At 45.4% G+C, this 16,787-nt stretch overlaps 1 pseudogene; it reads left to right on the forward strand.

The window, feature by feature from the left end:
- Positions 1–9,037: 9,037 nt before the first annotated feature.
- LOC119284384 lies at positions 9,038–10,601 on the forward strand (annotated as a pseudogene).
- Positions 10,602–16,787: the final 6,186 nt, after the last annotated feature.

Below are 16,787 nucleotides of genomic sequence, written 5' to 3' on the forward strand. Positions count from 1 at the left end.
TCAATATTAGCCTACTCCACGTTATTGGCCTCCTGTACTAGGTGTTATTGGGCTCACAACACAGTTTTGGGCAGCGCCTGAAATTTAAAGTGAGCTGAATTTTTTGAGTTAAAAAAAGTGTTTCAAAAATAAATTTGGTGTGAAGAAAATCAGAATTATGAATTTGTGTTAAGGAATTAAAAAAACAAACCATGGTTGTGTAGCAAGTTTTTCAAAATCGATGACATTTTGACAAGTTTTTAAAAATTTATATGAACTGACAAAATTCATATTGAGGTGTGTGGTAGAATTTTTTAATACATTTAAACTTTTTTAATACATGTGAAACATTTTCCACATACACATTGAACTTTTTATAAATACACGATGTACTTTTTTTAATACATGTTGAACAAGTTGTTAAATACACGTTGAACCCTTTTCAACACATGATGAACATATTTTCTAGAAATATCATAAACATAAAATTTAAAATTTATGAACATTTGTAAATCTTACAATTTGTTTGAACGGTGCAAACATTTTTTTTAATTTGTACAAACAATTCTTGACACTACATGATCATTTTTTTAAAAATAAATGCACATTTTTACCCTTCAGGCAAGCGCTTACTACGCCTCGCCCATGTCGATACAAAGTCACGCCTCTCTACGTGCCACAAGCCAAGGAAGGCAGCCTGAGTGCCTTTTGTTTCTAAGAAAAGAGTGGGCTAGTTTTCGTTTTTACCTAAGAAAGGGTGGCCGGTCTTTTTATTCACTATAGGGTAACACGTGCTTTGCTGCGCCCACTTTGGTTTTTGGATTTAATTTTCTTTTTCTCTCGAGGGTTATTATGGCGGTTAGCATTTCCAGCAAATGCGGTGCGGATCCCCGTGGATGCTATTGGGTTAGCCATGTAGTCCGATCCTTCCGGTTTTGGGAAGGTTTCATTTGATTTCTTTTCTTTTCTTTTTTATCTACTTTTCTCATATTTATTTTCATGTTCCATTATATATTTGTTTATTTTTTCAAATTAGCCAATATATCCAAAATGAATATTTCTTTTGAAATTCTGGAACAATAATTTAAATTATTGAACATTTTTATAAATTCAGAAATATTTTTTGCAAAATTGAACTTTTTTTAACAATCCATGATGATTTTTCATATTCGTGAACATGTTTTAGATTTTAAAACATATTTTAATCCCCAAACCTTGTTCAAAAGTTGTGACATTTGTAAAACAATCATGAGCAGCTATAAAACTCGTGAAAATTTTGTATAATCCATGAGTATTTTTCTGATATTCATTACGAAGTTTTAAATTATGAACATTATTTAAATTCATGATTTTTTTTATAAATCTGTGATTTCTTTGGAAGTTAACAAATAAAATACATTTATGAGTATTTTTAAAGTTTTTCAAAAATACTTTAGTAGAATGTCCTTTTTAATACTTTCATGTGGGACCCATGATCCAACTGGACCCTTAAAGACGGGTCCACTTTGGAGGACAAAACTTTGGAGCTCTTATAGGCTTGGCTTCTATTCATAGGGAGATTAGTAATTGTACCTTACTTGTGAAGAGATTTTGTCAAGAACACAGCTCCAACTCCTTCACTTTGTTCCTTACTCTCTGCCTGAGTGCGTAATCCTCTGCTTTGATGAAGCTGCAGCAGTCCACTGAGTTTCCTTGAAAATTGACTCACTTGTCTGAATACTTTCTTCTATCGTGACAACTTTCTACTACTCCCTCCATCCCAAAATAAGTGTCTCAACTTTAGTACAGCTTTGCACTAGAGTTGCTACAAAGTTGAGACACTTATTTTAGGACGGAGGGAGTATTTTTTTAAGGGTGCTCAAGGCAGTTGCCATTTGGTAACTTTCTACTAATTAAAGATAAAAAAACTCAATCATCCACGGCACTAGAGACCACACATGACTGACTAGGGGGAGCTCGCAATCCGGCAACGCCACACAAGCCGATCAGGGCGGCACATTGCGCTGCAATCATGACAGCAAATGATTGTATTTCTTATTTGCTGCAAAAAACGACACAGACCTTAAGAATAATATATAGTGTTTCTATCATCTATGCCACTAGTTGTATTCCATTATTCAATTTTATCATTAGAAATTACAACTGCTCAAAAAATACCATCGTTCCATGAAATGCTTGTTCAAAAATGACATTTAGATATATAAAAAATGCCATCATTTTATTAGATGTTTGCTCAACATCGTTATTGTCAGGTCAAACCCTATCGCCATGTTATATAACAAAAATACCCCTAGACCCACATGTCAACTCTATCTATCTCACAATGATAAGTATGGACCCCACTTGTCAGGAGTAGGCAAGCCAATTTAGAGGAAAATAAGAACGTTGTTGGGATCAAGTGAGACCCACAATTTATTGTAGTGAGATGGAAGGAGAGTTGACATGTTGGCCGTAGGTATTTTGGTTATTATAACATGGCAAATGAGATTTGAGCTGACAATGCCCTAAGGCATTTTTTAGTATGCGCTTAACAAAGCGACGGTATTTTTGAGCAGTTAAAATTTCTAGTGGCAAAACTGAATAGTGGTATAAATGGTAAAAACCCTAATATAAATTACACCGAGGACTTTGCACCACCGAACGACCATTGTCGCCTCCAAAACGAGCCGCCGGTGACACCGAGGACAGTAGTATAAAAGGTAAAAACCCCAATATAAATTACACATCGGTGTGGCCGCTCCCCTGCCAGAGTCGGCTTGATTTCGTCGATGACAACAGATAAATTTTTATGCAAGTTCCCCTAAGGACCAATGCCATAGGCTCGCAATCATCGTCATTGAAACCTTGAGACAATCTGAAGGATCTGGCACCAAATTATTCTATTTCAATACACAAGGCAAAACAAATATGCGAGCAAACCAACTGCTTGAACCCCCAAAATTAGTATTCCCTACTATCCATCTTAATTGTCAATGATTTAATACAGCTCCGCGGCAATTAAGATGGATCGAAGGGAGTAAAATAATCTTTGTGAGCAATTCTAACTATTGGAGGACACTTGTACACATCTCCTGCACTATGATTTGTATTTATCTACATAATATATTCATATACTACATTAAACCTTTATCAGGACTTTTTTTATGGACATGTATGCTCTAGAATGCTCTATCAGGATTACAAAATTAAGATCTGGTAATGAAAACACATAAACACACAACAAATGATCTAATTAACCACAATATTCTATGAAGTAATGTGCATTTTCTCTTTATAAAATTTCTACCTAAGAGAGATTCATGAATGAAAGCTTTTATTGACAATATCTGAAACAAAATCTTAAAAAAAAATAACATAACACTTGTCACAAAACATGATTTCACTTTAGAGTGAACAACTAATATCCATTGACATACTTATGTACTTTATTTTTCTAGTTATTGTAAAAAATATACTAATTAAAACATTATTATGATGAACAATCATGATAAGTAAAAAAGTTGAATATAAATAAGTAATCATTATTATTTTGAACTCCTCAAAATGGACACTATACGTATGATCTTATATCTATGCCAAGTAGAATACTTATTCACATGTGAAAGGTCATATATAAGGGAAATATTTCCAAGATGATTGCATATTTTGTAAGATACCGTGTAGTTGTACCTCCTACGTACACATGTCCTTTTGTGTGCGATATATAGGGATGTGGGGTTCCATTACAAAGGTTTAGTACAATCGATGTACACTAATTTGGCCGAGAGATGCAACGGATTTAACTTTTGTGTACTACTTTTACATCATTATTAGTGCTTCCCAGTTGCACTACAACAGACATCTAAAAAAATTTCACGAAATTAGTGCGTTCCATAGTTCTCTTGGAGAGAATAACTTTAGTGGCTACCTTAAACTTTTTTTGCGAGTAAAGCTATTTTTATTTTAAATTTTCTTTTGACACAGAATGTTATTAGCAAAGTGATAATTGTACACATATTGCATATTCAGGGTTAATTTGGACAAAATGAGATATTTCAAATAAATTCTGAAAATATATATGAACTAGTAAAAATAACGTGCAAAGATATATACCCATTGTGAGTTGTATTTTACATTACCATCATCGGTGTGCCGGTATGCCTACCAAGACATACCGCTTCGAGCTCCCGTGCACCGCCTAGCCCGTATTACGGCTTTCTTCTCTAGACCGCCTCTCGATCTCCACCATCGGTGATCATATGTTCGCTTTAACAATCGAACGCTTCAGCGATTATTGCCACAGTGACACGATTGGATTCACATCGAAATGATTCTTTCATGGGTTCAGAGGGAAATGAATGGTGAAAATTTTTGTAAAAAAGAAAAACAAGTGGTGAAAATTAACAAGTTTTTTTGAGAATTGAAAAATTAACAAGTTCATCACTGGATCTGCTCTACTTTGATTGAGCCATTTAGTGTCAAGGACTCTGTTTTGGGCCTGTGGGACATTATTATGGCCCAAACAACGCGCCGCTAAACTTCCCCACCCCTAAAACCTAGCCGTCGCCCCCAACATCCAGTGTTGCCGCCATCCTCCCATTCTGACCCCGTCCATCCTCCCCAGCACCGCTCGTCCAGACACCGACCCCCTGCGGCAATGCCGAGTGACTTACTGGTGTCGTCGCCCTGTGCGGAACCCGAGTCCACCACCACCATTTCCCCCGGGCAAAGATCTTCTCCTCAAACATCTTCCTCCGCTTGACACCAATGCTCGTCGCCGGTCACCGGTACCACCACAGCACCCATCGAAGAAAATAATGACAGATCACCTCCTCACCCAAGCTCGACACGGCTCCATTGCTGATATGCAGCTTTGGGGGCCGTCAAGGTGTCTCACCAAAAGTGAATCCCTTGCCGTTGAACGGATCATACCGAGGCAACACCCAGGACATGCCATCAAACTCCAGATCTGGCACCCCACCACGACTAATACGCCAAAGCAGGAAACCATATCTACCATCCACGAACCACAAACCCAGCATATGTTCCGTCTTCTACATGTCATCGACGCAGACCACAATCTGCATCTGCTTCTGGACTACCTCCCGAGCTCCACGCCGCCGCTGGAGCAAACACCGTCGCAACGGCGAAGCCCGAGGACACGGGTCCACCACGAGGATGATGTCGTAGCCACTCCATCCTTGCTTGAACAGACTGGTTTTCAAATCCATCCCCAGCCATAAGACCGATGGCCTCGTCAGGGAAAGATCCAAAGAATCCTTATTTAGTGCCATCATCGTCGCCGCCGAAGCCAAGACGATGAAGAGTAAAAAAAATCTAGACTACAAGGGAGTAAAAATGATTCACACGTGTGGATCTGACGACCACCTCACCATCGACGACTGAGGTTGCCAATGGTGGGGAGCCGCCGGAGGACGGCGCTAGAATATTGGCCTCTCCTAGCGGCGGCTAGGGTTCCAGCCACCAAGGACGAAGGGAAAACACTTAGATCTGGATGCGAAGGAAAGCTCCATATTGCAGATATTTGTTCCTCCTTTCGGGCGGGGCGGACAGGGCGTTCCGAGTTCATCATCCAGTCTGGACTTTTTTTAGGGAGCTCATCTAGTTTTTTTTTTTTGAGAAATCTCGCTGTCTTTATTGATTCATGACAATGTTCATAGGTACACGGCTTGGGTCATGAGGAGTACCCAACCAAACATGTCTACCTATATCTAGGTTACAAGCAAATTTAGCGAGATTATGAGCCTCGAAATTAAAATTCCTACGCTCAAAAACAAAAGAGCAAGACTAAATCTATCTTTGTGGTTCGTTATTTCATGTATAACAGCGGCATTGGGGCCAGCTGTCCCTTCATTGATGTCCTGCACCACACCTTGGCAATCCGATGCCACCTTGATATTCTGCTCGTGTAGATCTTCCGCCAGCGCTAGAGCCTCCCGACACGCGTATGTCTCCAGGATCATCGGGTCGCGTACGCCCCCATAGACCACCGCTGACGCGCCAAGATAGTTGCCATTTGAGTCACGGCAGATTGTGGCTGCAACTCCCACTCGCCTGTTTCTTGATAATGCACCATCCACGTTTATCTTATGTGAGCCAGGCGGAGGTGGAATCCAACATCGCTGCTGCTCCCTTGCCGCTTGACCTTGTAACCTTGGTTCACAAGCTATAGTCTGGTGTAGCTCTTGAAGATAAGAGTCTACAAAGGAAATTGTCTGGTGTGGATTTTGAAAAAGAGATTCATAAATCGCCTTGCGCCTTGCGTACCACACAACCCATAATGTGACAATCATCCTTGAGAAGCTCGCGTGGTCTAGTGACTCATGAAGTTCAAAAAGCCAATTCTTCGCACTTGGCTTCGTACTCGTCGTCATCTTGGACACAATATTTTCATCTGATAACGCCCAAACACATCTCGACATCGTGCAAGACAGGAGCGCATGTCTCCACGAATCTTGGCAGCCACATAGAGGGCAGGCACTTTGAGTTGCCATGTTCCGTCTCTGAAGAACGTCCGTGGTTGGTATTGAATGACGTGCTAGATGCCACAGAAAAATTCTCACCTTAGATGGCATTTTCAGTTTCCATAGCTTGCTCCATGCGTCCTCTTCTCTGGAGTTAGATGAAGCACCTCCCCTTCCTTCTAACCAAGGTTCTCTCTGTAACTTAGTTGTGACAAGTAACTTGTACGCCGAGCTTACAGTGAACCTGCCTTTCCTATCAGGATTCCAAGCCCAGAAGTCCTCCGTGTTGCGGGTGCACACAGGTCATCTAGTTGCGAGCTCCTATTTGGTGGTGCCAGAAAACTGACTTGGCGCACAGTAGCGATCCCTATTGGGCCCCGGCCCACTACACCTCCTTCGCTTGTTCTCACATACAATCAGTTTGTCCGTTCGCCCCTAAAAAAATCATTTTGTTTGTTCGCTACAGTTTTTCTTACGTTCGATCTTTTTTGCTCCTTGGTTTCTCTTATAGTACTTAAAACGGAAAATAAAAAGGTATATGAAATAGAAAAAATAGGAAAAATTTCACCAAATTTGAAAAAAAAGGAATTTGAAAACATTCATTGAATTTGCAAAAAAATTCATAGAATTTTTAAAAAGTTCATCATTTTTGAAAAATAGTTCATCAAATTTAAAAACCTCTGTGAAATTAAAAAAGTTCATGCATTTAGCCAAAAAAGAAAGAGAAAAGAAAAAGGGGGAAAAAGAAGAAAGAAGGAAAGAATGAAAAAGAGGAAATTAATCACATCAAATTGGGGTGGCTGAGTGGTTATTGTGGCATGCTTTGAATCAAGAAGTCCCACCACGCTCATAGTTGAATAAACTCATAGTTTCGTTTTTTGCGGGTTAACAATCAGAAAGAAAAAGAAGATATGGATTGGCCCAACTCGCAGCAGAGGGGTTGTGCACTTCACGCGCCCGTTCGCAAAATGAAACGGGCGTCTGAAAAGCCTAATAGGAAGTGCCCTCGGGTGAGCTCCTATTTGGCGATGTAGGCATCGGAAAACTGAGTTGGCGCATACTAGTGATCCCTATTGGGCCCCGGCCCACTACTCCTCCTTCGCGCGTTCTCGTATACAATCAATTTGTTCTTTTGCTACAGCTTTTCTTTTGTTCGGTCTTTTTAGCTCCTGCTTTCTCCTATAGTACTTGAAAACAAAAAAAGGTATACGAAATAGAAAAGAAAAATCAAAAAATTTGAAACAAAAATTTAAGCAATTTGAAAAAATTCATTGAATTTCAAAAAATAATTGAATTTTAGAAACGATCATAGAATTTTTCTAAATAGTTCATCAAATTTGAAAAGGTTCACCATTTTTGAAAAATAAGAATTTAAAAAAGTTCATTGATTTTTGAAAATAGTTCGTCAAATTTGAAAAACTATTGGATATTGAAAAGGTTCACGCATTTAGCAATAAAAAATGAAAACAAAAAAGGAAAGAAGAAAGAAGAAAGGAATGAGAAGTGGTAATTAATCACATTAAATTGGGGTGGCTGAGTGGTTATTGCCGCATGCTTTGAATCAGGAAGTCCCTGGTTTAAATCCTCCTCCGTGCTCACTGTTCAAAAAATTGATAGTTTCGGTTTTTTGCTTGTTATAAATCAGAAAAAAAAAATACATGGGCCAGCCCCACTCGCAGCAGAGAGTGTGCGCTTTAGGCGCCCGTTCGCAAAATGACCTATAACGGGCGCCTGAAGCGCCAAATAGGAAGAGCCCTTGCGGGATCTCCTATTTGGCGCTGTAGGCACCAGAAAACTGAGTTGGCGCACACTAGTGATCCCTATTAGGCCCCGGTACACTACTCCTCCTTCGCTCGTTCTCATGTACAATCATTTTGTTCATTCGCTACAGTTTTTCTTCCGTTCAATCTTTTTTGCTCCCTGCTTTCTTAGTACTTAAGAATGAAAAATAAAAGGGTATACGAAATAGAAAAAAATGTTCACCGAATTTGAAAAAAGGTTCACCATTTTTTAAAACAAAGTTCATCGTTTTCAAAAAAATGTTCCTCGAATTTGAAAAAAGCTCATCAATTTTGAAAAAAAAAATCATCCAATTTGAAAAACTTGTGAAATTTAAAAAGTTCATGCATTTAGGGGGAAAAGGGAAAAACAAATAAGGAAGAAGAAAAAATTGAAAAGGTGGTAATTAAACCCAAGACTGGGACTCCGGCATTCTTTATAAGAGTAATTATTGTTATATTGATATGATTCAGTATTGTTGCATGTGACCCATCTGCTAGGATAAGGGTACGCGGATTGCTAGTACGTGCAAGTTGCAAGGATGGGGTACTAAGAAGTGTAACATTCTGTTGAAAATATACTAATTTACCATCGTTTCAGTAAATCGATCCTTGTAGTATCATACGTGAAGATTAAAACTACACAAAATAAATTGCACACCACCACCAAAAATAGAATATAATGTTCTGACTGCATATGTTCTGTTGAAAAATTGCATCTCTCTTTATCTCTTGATAGTTTTCGATTCAATGTAATGTATATAATCGAGATGGTACAATTGAATAAAAATAATTAATGCTCCAGCAGGTTGACGCATGCCCTTGAAATCTAGAATGAGCCCGCAATTCTGGCAGAGGAGATGTCCTGTGGTGATCCTGCCTGTTGAGTACAATGAACAAGCAGGCATACTTGACAACCTTACTGAAAACAATGCGAGAAGGGTGTGGGCTAGCAGGAGGACATGGACATGGGAGGACAACAGCTATACCTGGTCCATGATCAGGGCATTGGGGGCACCGGCCGTCTTCCAACTACTCTGGTCGTCAACAAGTTCCAGAGCGTGAACCCAGCTCTACAAGTGCACGACAATGTCAAGTACCGCTACAATTCGGAGATGCTCCTGTTAGCCAGCAATTCTCACGACGACAACATCATCAAAGTCGTAGACCTCATCCAGCGGGAAGACGCGATGTTGCTCGTTTACGAGTATCCGGTGAATGGTAGCCTTGACTACTGGCTGCACCGGCCGGTGGAGACCGGTCGACCTCTAGAGGGCTCTGCCACTTGCACCATGGATGCAATAAGCCGATTGTCCACCACAACATCAGCCCTGAAAACATCTTGCTTGATCAGAATTTCAAGGCCGTGATAGCCAGCTTGAACATGGCTGGGCTTGGCCAACCGTTGCCAATCACGGACCTGCCTCCTGGTAACTTTGGGTACGCAGCTCCAGGTACTTGCGTTGGGCGCTCTAGTGATCTAAAAGATCTTATAAAAGTTTACAGAGGGAGTACTAACTAATAACTGATTAATTGCAGAGTATGGAAGAGCGGCGAACCAGGTAACTGAGAAGGCAGACATATACAGCTTCGGAGTAGTGCTGCTAGTACTAGTCACGGGGCGGGTGGCCAATGGACCTGGAGTGAATGGTCTATTGACAACTTGGGCACAGAGGACGAAGCTAGAAAATATATTTGATGGGGTCACGTCCATGACAGTGGGGTCATCTTCTATAAATTGACAGTAACTAGTACTAAAATAATGAAGGGTTGCCTAATTCCATTGGGGTCAATTGACCCCAATGCTTACATGAAGTGCAATGAACTGATGGCAAACAATCTGCAAATGTTCAAGATTACTGTGGACAAAGGCATCCCTGATCAAGCACGATACATGAAGGAGATGGCGACCATGTTCAGGCTGGGCGTGAATTGCACCGTCACGGATCCGCTGGAAAGGCCTTCAATGCTCAAGGTTCTGGAACGACTCCGCCGTGGGCGTTCTCCATTCCGTGGCCTCCTCACCTTCTCCATTCCGTCAGGTCACCTGCAATCTTACCTCACATAGCCTTCAGCTAGATTCTGAAGGCTATGTGAGGTTAGATTCCGTGCTACTTGCGATGTCAGAAGAGGCTCACGCGTACATGGCACCCTGCAGCTATTCTGAATCTGATTTTCGCACTGCAATGCAACCAGTTTGATCGCTCCAGTCTTCAGTAAGCAGATCACTGAAAGCACACACGCAAAGGCTGATATAACTAGGGAACTGAAGAGCCACATGAAAAAGAAACACAAGACAAGCCAAATAATTAATTCCACAGCTAATCTTCACGCCTTCATCCTGCCCTTCCATCAAAAAGAAAATACCATCAACCGGTAGAAAAAGGAAAGGCTGAAGCTAGCAAGCAACATATTCAGTGCAGGAATATGTAACAAGCACAAAGATGTAGCAAGTCCTCGCAACTAGCAAGCCGCCAAGGAATCCATTCTGAGTCGCAGGTTAACACTTTTTTTTACTTCACTGACATTTACGAACGAGCAATACTTTACCTCTGAATCCATGCTTGGTTCTGTCAACTCAATGACGAGCAATTCTTATGACTTGCAAAAAAGAACTCAGCCAGCTCAAGACGAAGCGAGTTATGAGTGTGACTGACCCTGCGGTCCCTGGCATGATTTTTATGTCAAATAGCTGCTCACACCTGAAGCAACGAAATATGTTGTCACAAAAAGGCACGACGACCCAAAATGTTACATGCACTTGCGGCATATCTGAAAAGTTATTCAATTGAGTTACCATATATTCATTGGGCCATTTGTGTGCTGTGTGATCCTTCCAAAAAAAATACAACTAGCATCAGCCTAAAACATGGGCAGACCAACAAGGCTGGAAAGATGGGACTGAAGTCGAATGTGTCACCTGAATTAAGGATCCTTTAATTCTTTTACCACTGTTTTCAAAATCATGTAAGGCTAAGTGAGGGTTCAACATAATATAACAGTGCCAACAACTTTCCAATCATTGTTAAGCTGAATTTAATACAAAGCTACGTTGACTTCTTAAGACAAAAAATGGGAGAAGACACGAAGTAAACATATCAGGCAGAACCGCAGAATATTATCAAGACATGATGAATGAAATAAGTGCCACAGAGCAAACCAGATGCCTCTTACTACAACAGATGCTACGCTAGTTCTAAGGCAAGGAAATAGCAACAGCCCAAATGTAATCGATAAAATTTGCTAACCTTCATGCGCGGACGAAGTATCCCTCGGAGGGGTGGTCCGCCTGACCACCCGGGCAGAGGGAGGAGACCAGGCCACCTGCCCTGGCGTCCCCCCTCCCACAGCAGCGACAGTGGTAGCCACCTCCGTCGGGGAGGTCGTCAAGGCCGCCTGCCTCGAGGACCCTCCAGCCGCTGGAACTGTCCCCCTAGGAGTCAAGGCCCCCGGCGAAACCTGGAACGTCCGCGGGACGGGGGGAGAATGGACTATAAGTCCTGAACCCTCACCCCCACAACCCCTCGGCCCCGTGCTCGCTGACACCGAGGTCACTCCTGCAGCAGTCAGCAGTCCAGTAGGGCTATCATTGTGCCCGCAGTCTGCACCAACCTCCCTCTCAACCTCCAGTGAAGGAAGCGTGTGCTCAAGAGCATCGTCCGACTCCACCCTATCACTCCAAAGCCTGGGAGGTGCCGAAGCTGGCTCGAAAGAACCGAACCGCAAAGTAGCCATGGGCACCGCCGGTGAGTCAGTGAGCTCAGCCTCCGGTCCAGTCCCGGCCGACTGAGGGTGCGATCCGTTGGATCCCTCTCGCATGGTCTCATCTGACGGGGCCCCCTTAGTCCCAGTACCTCCCTCACGATCGTGCATATCAACATCATTACCGTTAACTGCATCATCAAACAAGTCGGTGTCCTCAAACTCAATCTCTAGCGGGAAGACCTCACCCTTATATGTCCAGTTGACCTTATCGGGCACATACTCAATATCCAAAATGCTCACAAGAATCCGGGCAATCCCATTGGCACGACTGAAAACCATGTCCACTTTTTCAGTTTTTCCAACGAGGATACCCAAACTAGCCACAACACGAGCGTCCTGCAGAGGCTTTGATGGAGCCCCCAAAAACCTCAGCCATACCTGTGTAAGCGGTTTTCCTTTAGGCTCAACCTGTTTCCACTCGTTAAACTCCAGAATACACGTAGTACCGGGAACTTTACACAAGCCAAAACTTAACAATTTCTGCGGGTCCTCGACAGACGGGAAGTCCACCTTAAAAACTCTGTCCTCAATGGGTACTAACTCCCAAACAAAATCACCGGGAGCTAACTCCTGCAACCTCCTCACAATCTGTGCCTCAGTCACGGCTCCCTGTGTCGCTCTGACAATCCCAGTAGTCGTAGTCTGGTTATCCTCCGGGACCTCTCTCGCCTCCGGGGACTCAAAAAAGATGAGCTCAGCACAGTAGACTCCATAGATGTGTAGAGTCGGAGGCACGTCACACAACATCGGGCACTCACCCGACTCATGGGCAAGTTTGCCACAAGACTCACACAATTGGGCCACACACTCAGCAATGAAGTGGCCCTTGTCCCCACATCGATAGCAAATCATCCTCTCCTTCTTACGGGCATACTTGGACGCCCTCTCTGCATCAGACCTGTCGGTAGCCTCATCCACCGTCCCAGCCTCAGAAACATCAACATTGGCCAACTCCTTCACCACCTCTATCGCCTGTGGAGGTAGCTCTGAGGAAAGCCGAGTCTCAACCGTAGCATCAGTATGAATAGTCCCCCGAGGTTGTTGGCGGCGAAATCTCCCGCGACCCCAGCCTCGACCACCTCGGTTTCCATGAAAACCTCCTCTCTGACGATTGTCCGGGCCGGATGCTCCCTCAACAAATCCGCCAGCCGGCCCGACAAAGGGTCTCGCGGCCGTCCCGTCACTCTGCCAAGCGTAACCACGCCCTCCTCCCGTTGATGAGGAGCCTCGGTGTTGTCCCTCGCCGTAAGCATCACAACCGTCGTCTCCCCACTGGCCTCCGGGAGGAGCATTAGGCTGAGTGGACCTGTTCTGCACCGGCCTGGCAACATAAAGCGGTGGTGGTTTTCCTATGGTGGCCGGCGCAGCTCGAACCTGTCGCTGACCATCGCCGCGGCTAGCAGCCCCAACACCAGCAGCACCCAGTACAGGAGGCCTCAGTCCCCCGCGGCCCGCAGCCTGGGCAAGGGGCGGCGTTTGTCTCCCGATCCCCCGGCCGGCCGTAGTCACCGCGGGCGCCGAGACCGGAGCCACCGGCCTCGTGCCATTCTTCCCAGGAGCCGGCTGCGGTAGGGCTGGCCTCGGCGGCTGCGCACTCCCAGTGGGCACACCTCGTCCCGCGGCACCGGCGGCGCCGCCTCCTCCCGCCGGCTGCCTTTGCCCGATCTCCGACTGACCCCCCGTCCGGCGTTCGCTGCTGGTGGAGGAGGCACCCCACCCCGATCTGCAGCGCCAGGCAAGGGGCGTTTCGCCGGCGGAGGAGCTTCACCTCTTCCTGCCATGGCCGTCCCGGGCAAGATGCGCGTCGCACGTCTATCCCCGCAGGACGGGAAGCCCTTCGTGCCCTTTTTGCGAACCCTACCCGGCGGCAGGCGAACCAAAGACAGGAGGCGATCGACGTTCGTGCATGCATCATCAACGGGCCGAAACGACAGGACGGGATCCTCCTGGGCCGCATACCCATTGGAGGCGCCACTGTCAAGGCCGGTCGCTACACCCCCATGATGGGCCTCATGCCCATGCATGGTCTGAGGACCGGCCCACACCAAACCAGCCCCCTCAGAGCCGATCAGCGAATTCAAACGCAAGGATCTGGCCGCCCTGATCCCGTCTGCCGCCATGGTCGCCGGCGGCGTCGGTGCTGGATCTGGCCGCCCTCCTTTCTTCTTTTTCTTCCGAGTAACCACGATCCAATCCTCTTGCGGAAAAAAATCGGACAAAGTTATAGGTTGAACGCGTACCTTAGGCAGAGGACCTTTCCATGGTCGGATCGCCGTCGCCGCCGTTCTCCGGTGAACAATCTGGCGTACCACCTCGAGCCGGTCGGTGGAACGCAGGCCTAGCCGCGCCGGATCCTCTCCGGGCACGATCTCATCCACCAACGCAGCGACATCTTCCTCCGAGAATCCTGGTTTGAACGCCTCACAGATCACGTCGGATGGTGTTGGCGAGTAGTCCGGCACCGGAACATCGTCGTCCTCATCATCTTCCGAGTCCGCTAGCGCCCAGAAACGCCCTCCTACGCGCGCCTCAATGGGATCCGGCGACTCCCGCCGGCGGCCGGCGACGGTCGCCACGGGAGGGTCGCGAGTCGCCCCGCTAGTCGCTCCCCTCATCGCCCGGCAGGAAAGAAGCGGCTTCGAGGGCTTTGGATCCTCCGTGAGATCGATCAAGTCAATGTGATCAAGAATCTCCGGTTCCTCCTGCACACGCGAATGAACGGTAACATCAAAAACATCAATGAGCAACCGCGTACCTTCGTTAATCTCCTCATCAGCTTTGAGGTACTCCCCTCCGAGGATGTCACCATCCAGATCGCGCACCACCGTCCACCTCGATGGGTAATACGAGTAGAGAACTCCCTCCGATCTACGGCCGCCATCCCGGACATTTTGGAAGAAAATTTTCCATTTGGCCGGATGGAGAAACCCCCCGATCTCCGCCGCAGTCTGCGGATCCGGCGATCCGCCGGCCTCTGGTGACCTCCCCGACAGCAGCGACTCCTCCCGAGCAGGCCGCGGCAGCGCCGATCGCCCCGCCGGCGGCGGATCAGGAGGGGGCGGTAGGCTCGCAGCCCCGTCTCGACCCGGCCGCCACGCTCTTGCTCCTTGCTGCCTCCCTGTCACACGCGCTCTGCCGCTTCTTCCTTTTAGATCGTCTACCACTAACCAGGAGGCTGACGAAGAGGATGTGCCCCTTCAGAATGACGCTAGCAATATTCCAGAACCCGGTCATGAGGAAAGGGGTCTTGAGCTTAATAACCCTAAACGTAAGTGGAAACGGAAGATCTATCCCGATTCCGCAGTCCGTAGGAGTGCTAGGATTCGAACCACCAAAAAATTCCATGATGAACTATGAGAGGAATTTTTTGGAACAACAGAGGTCTTAAGGACTTGGCTAAAAGAAGATTCCTGGCTGAGACTTCTATTGAGCAAAAGCTAGATTTTGTTGCTCTATCGGAGACGGGTAGAGATAACTTTGCACCTCAGTTTCTCTCCTCACTAGTTGGTGGTATAGATTTCGATTGGCACTGCTTACCTCCGCGAGGAAGATCGGGGGGCATCTTACTAGGTGTGAGATGCGATTCACTGGAAGTCCGTAGTGTTGTGATGGGCGACTTCGCCGTAAAGTTTCGAGTTAGGTCTAAGATTGATGGCTTTAACTGGGCTTTGGTGGCGGTATATGGGGCCGCGCAGCCTGAGTTTAAAGCGGAGTTTCTAGCTGACCTAGTTCAAATTTGTGGGTCAGAACAACTACCGATTTTAGTCGGAGGAGATTTCAATATCATCCGGAGGCGGGAGGAGAAAAACAATGACAACTTTGATGGTAGATGGTCCTTCATGTTCAACACCATTATTGAAAGTTTGGATCTGAGAGAGATAGAACTCTCAGGTCGAAAGTTTACTTGGGCCAACGCTATGCCAAACCCAACTTACGAAAAACATGATCGGGTTCTTGCAAGCGTGGAGTGGGAACAAAAATTCCCGTTGGTCACGGTGCAAGCCCTTTCGAGGGGCATATCTGATCATACCCCATTGTTCGTGGACTCAGGGGAGCCGAACCACGTGGGAAATAAGAACACCTTCTCATTTGAGACGTCATGGTTCGAACGTGAGGGGTTCTTTGACTTGATTGCTAGGGAATGGGCTAATGAGGTTCGCGGTAAAACACCCATTGAGCGTTGGCAGAATAAGATTAGGAATTTACGGAGCTTCTTGAGGGGTTGGGCTAAGCATCTTAGTGGTGCGTATAAGATTGAAAAGGATAGACTCCTTTCTCTTATACATGACTTGGACGTAAAAGCCGAGTCTAATGTGTTAGTCCCCGCAGAGCTTCAGGTTAGAAATGAGGCGGAAAAGCGATTGAAAGAACTACTACGTGAAGAAGAATTGAAGTGGGCTTTACGTGCTAAGGTTCGTAGAGTGGTCCAGGGGGACGCAAATACTCAGTTCTTTCATTTAATTGCTAATGGCAAGCACAGAAAGAAGCGAATCTTTCAGCTCGAGCAGGACGAGGGTACAATTTTAGGTCAGGATAACCTAAAAACTTATATCACTGAGTATTATAAGCAGTTGTTTGGTCCACCGAAGGAGAATACGGTGTCACTTGATGAGTCCATGACTGAGGATATACCTCAGCTTTCGGCTGCTGACAATGACATTCTGCTTGCCCCGTTCTCGGAGAAGGAGGTTCTTGAGGCAATTGCTCAAATGAAAAATAATAAGGCTCCTGGTCCGGATGGTTTCCCGGCCGAGTTTTATAAGAAGTGCTGGCACATTATTAAGGGGGATTTACTACCTAT

The sequence above is a fragment of the Triticum dicoccoides genome, chromosome 4A (assembly GCF_002162155.2).
Source record: "Triticum dicoccoides isolate Atlit2015 ecotype Zavitan chromosome 4A, WEW_v2.0, whole genome shotgun sequence".
NCBI classification, from domain to species: Eukaryota; Viridiplantae; Streptophyta; class Magnoliopsida; order Poales; family Poaceae; genus Triticum; species Triticum dicoccoides.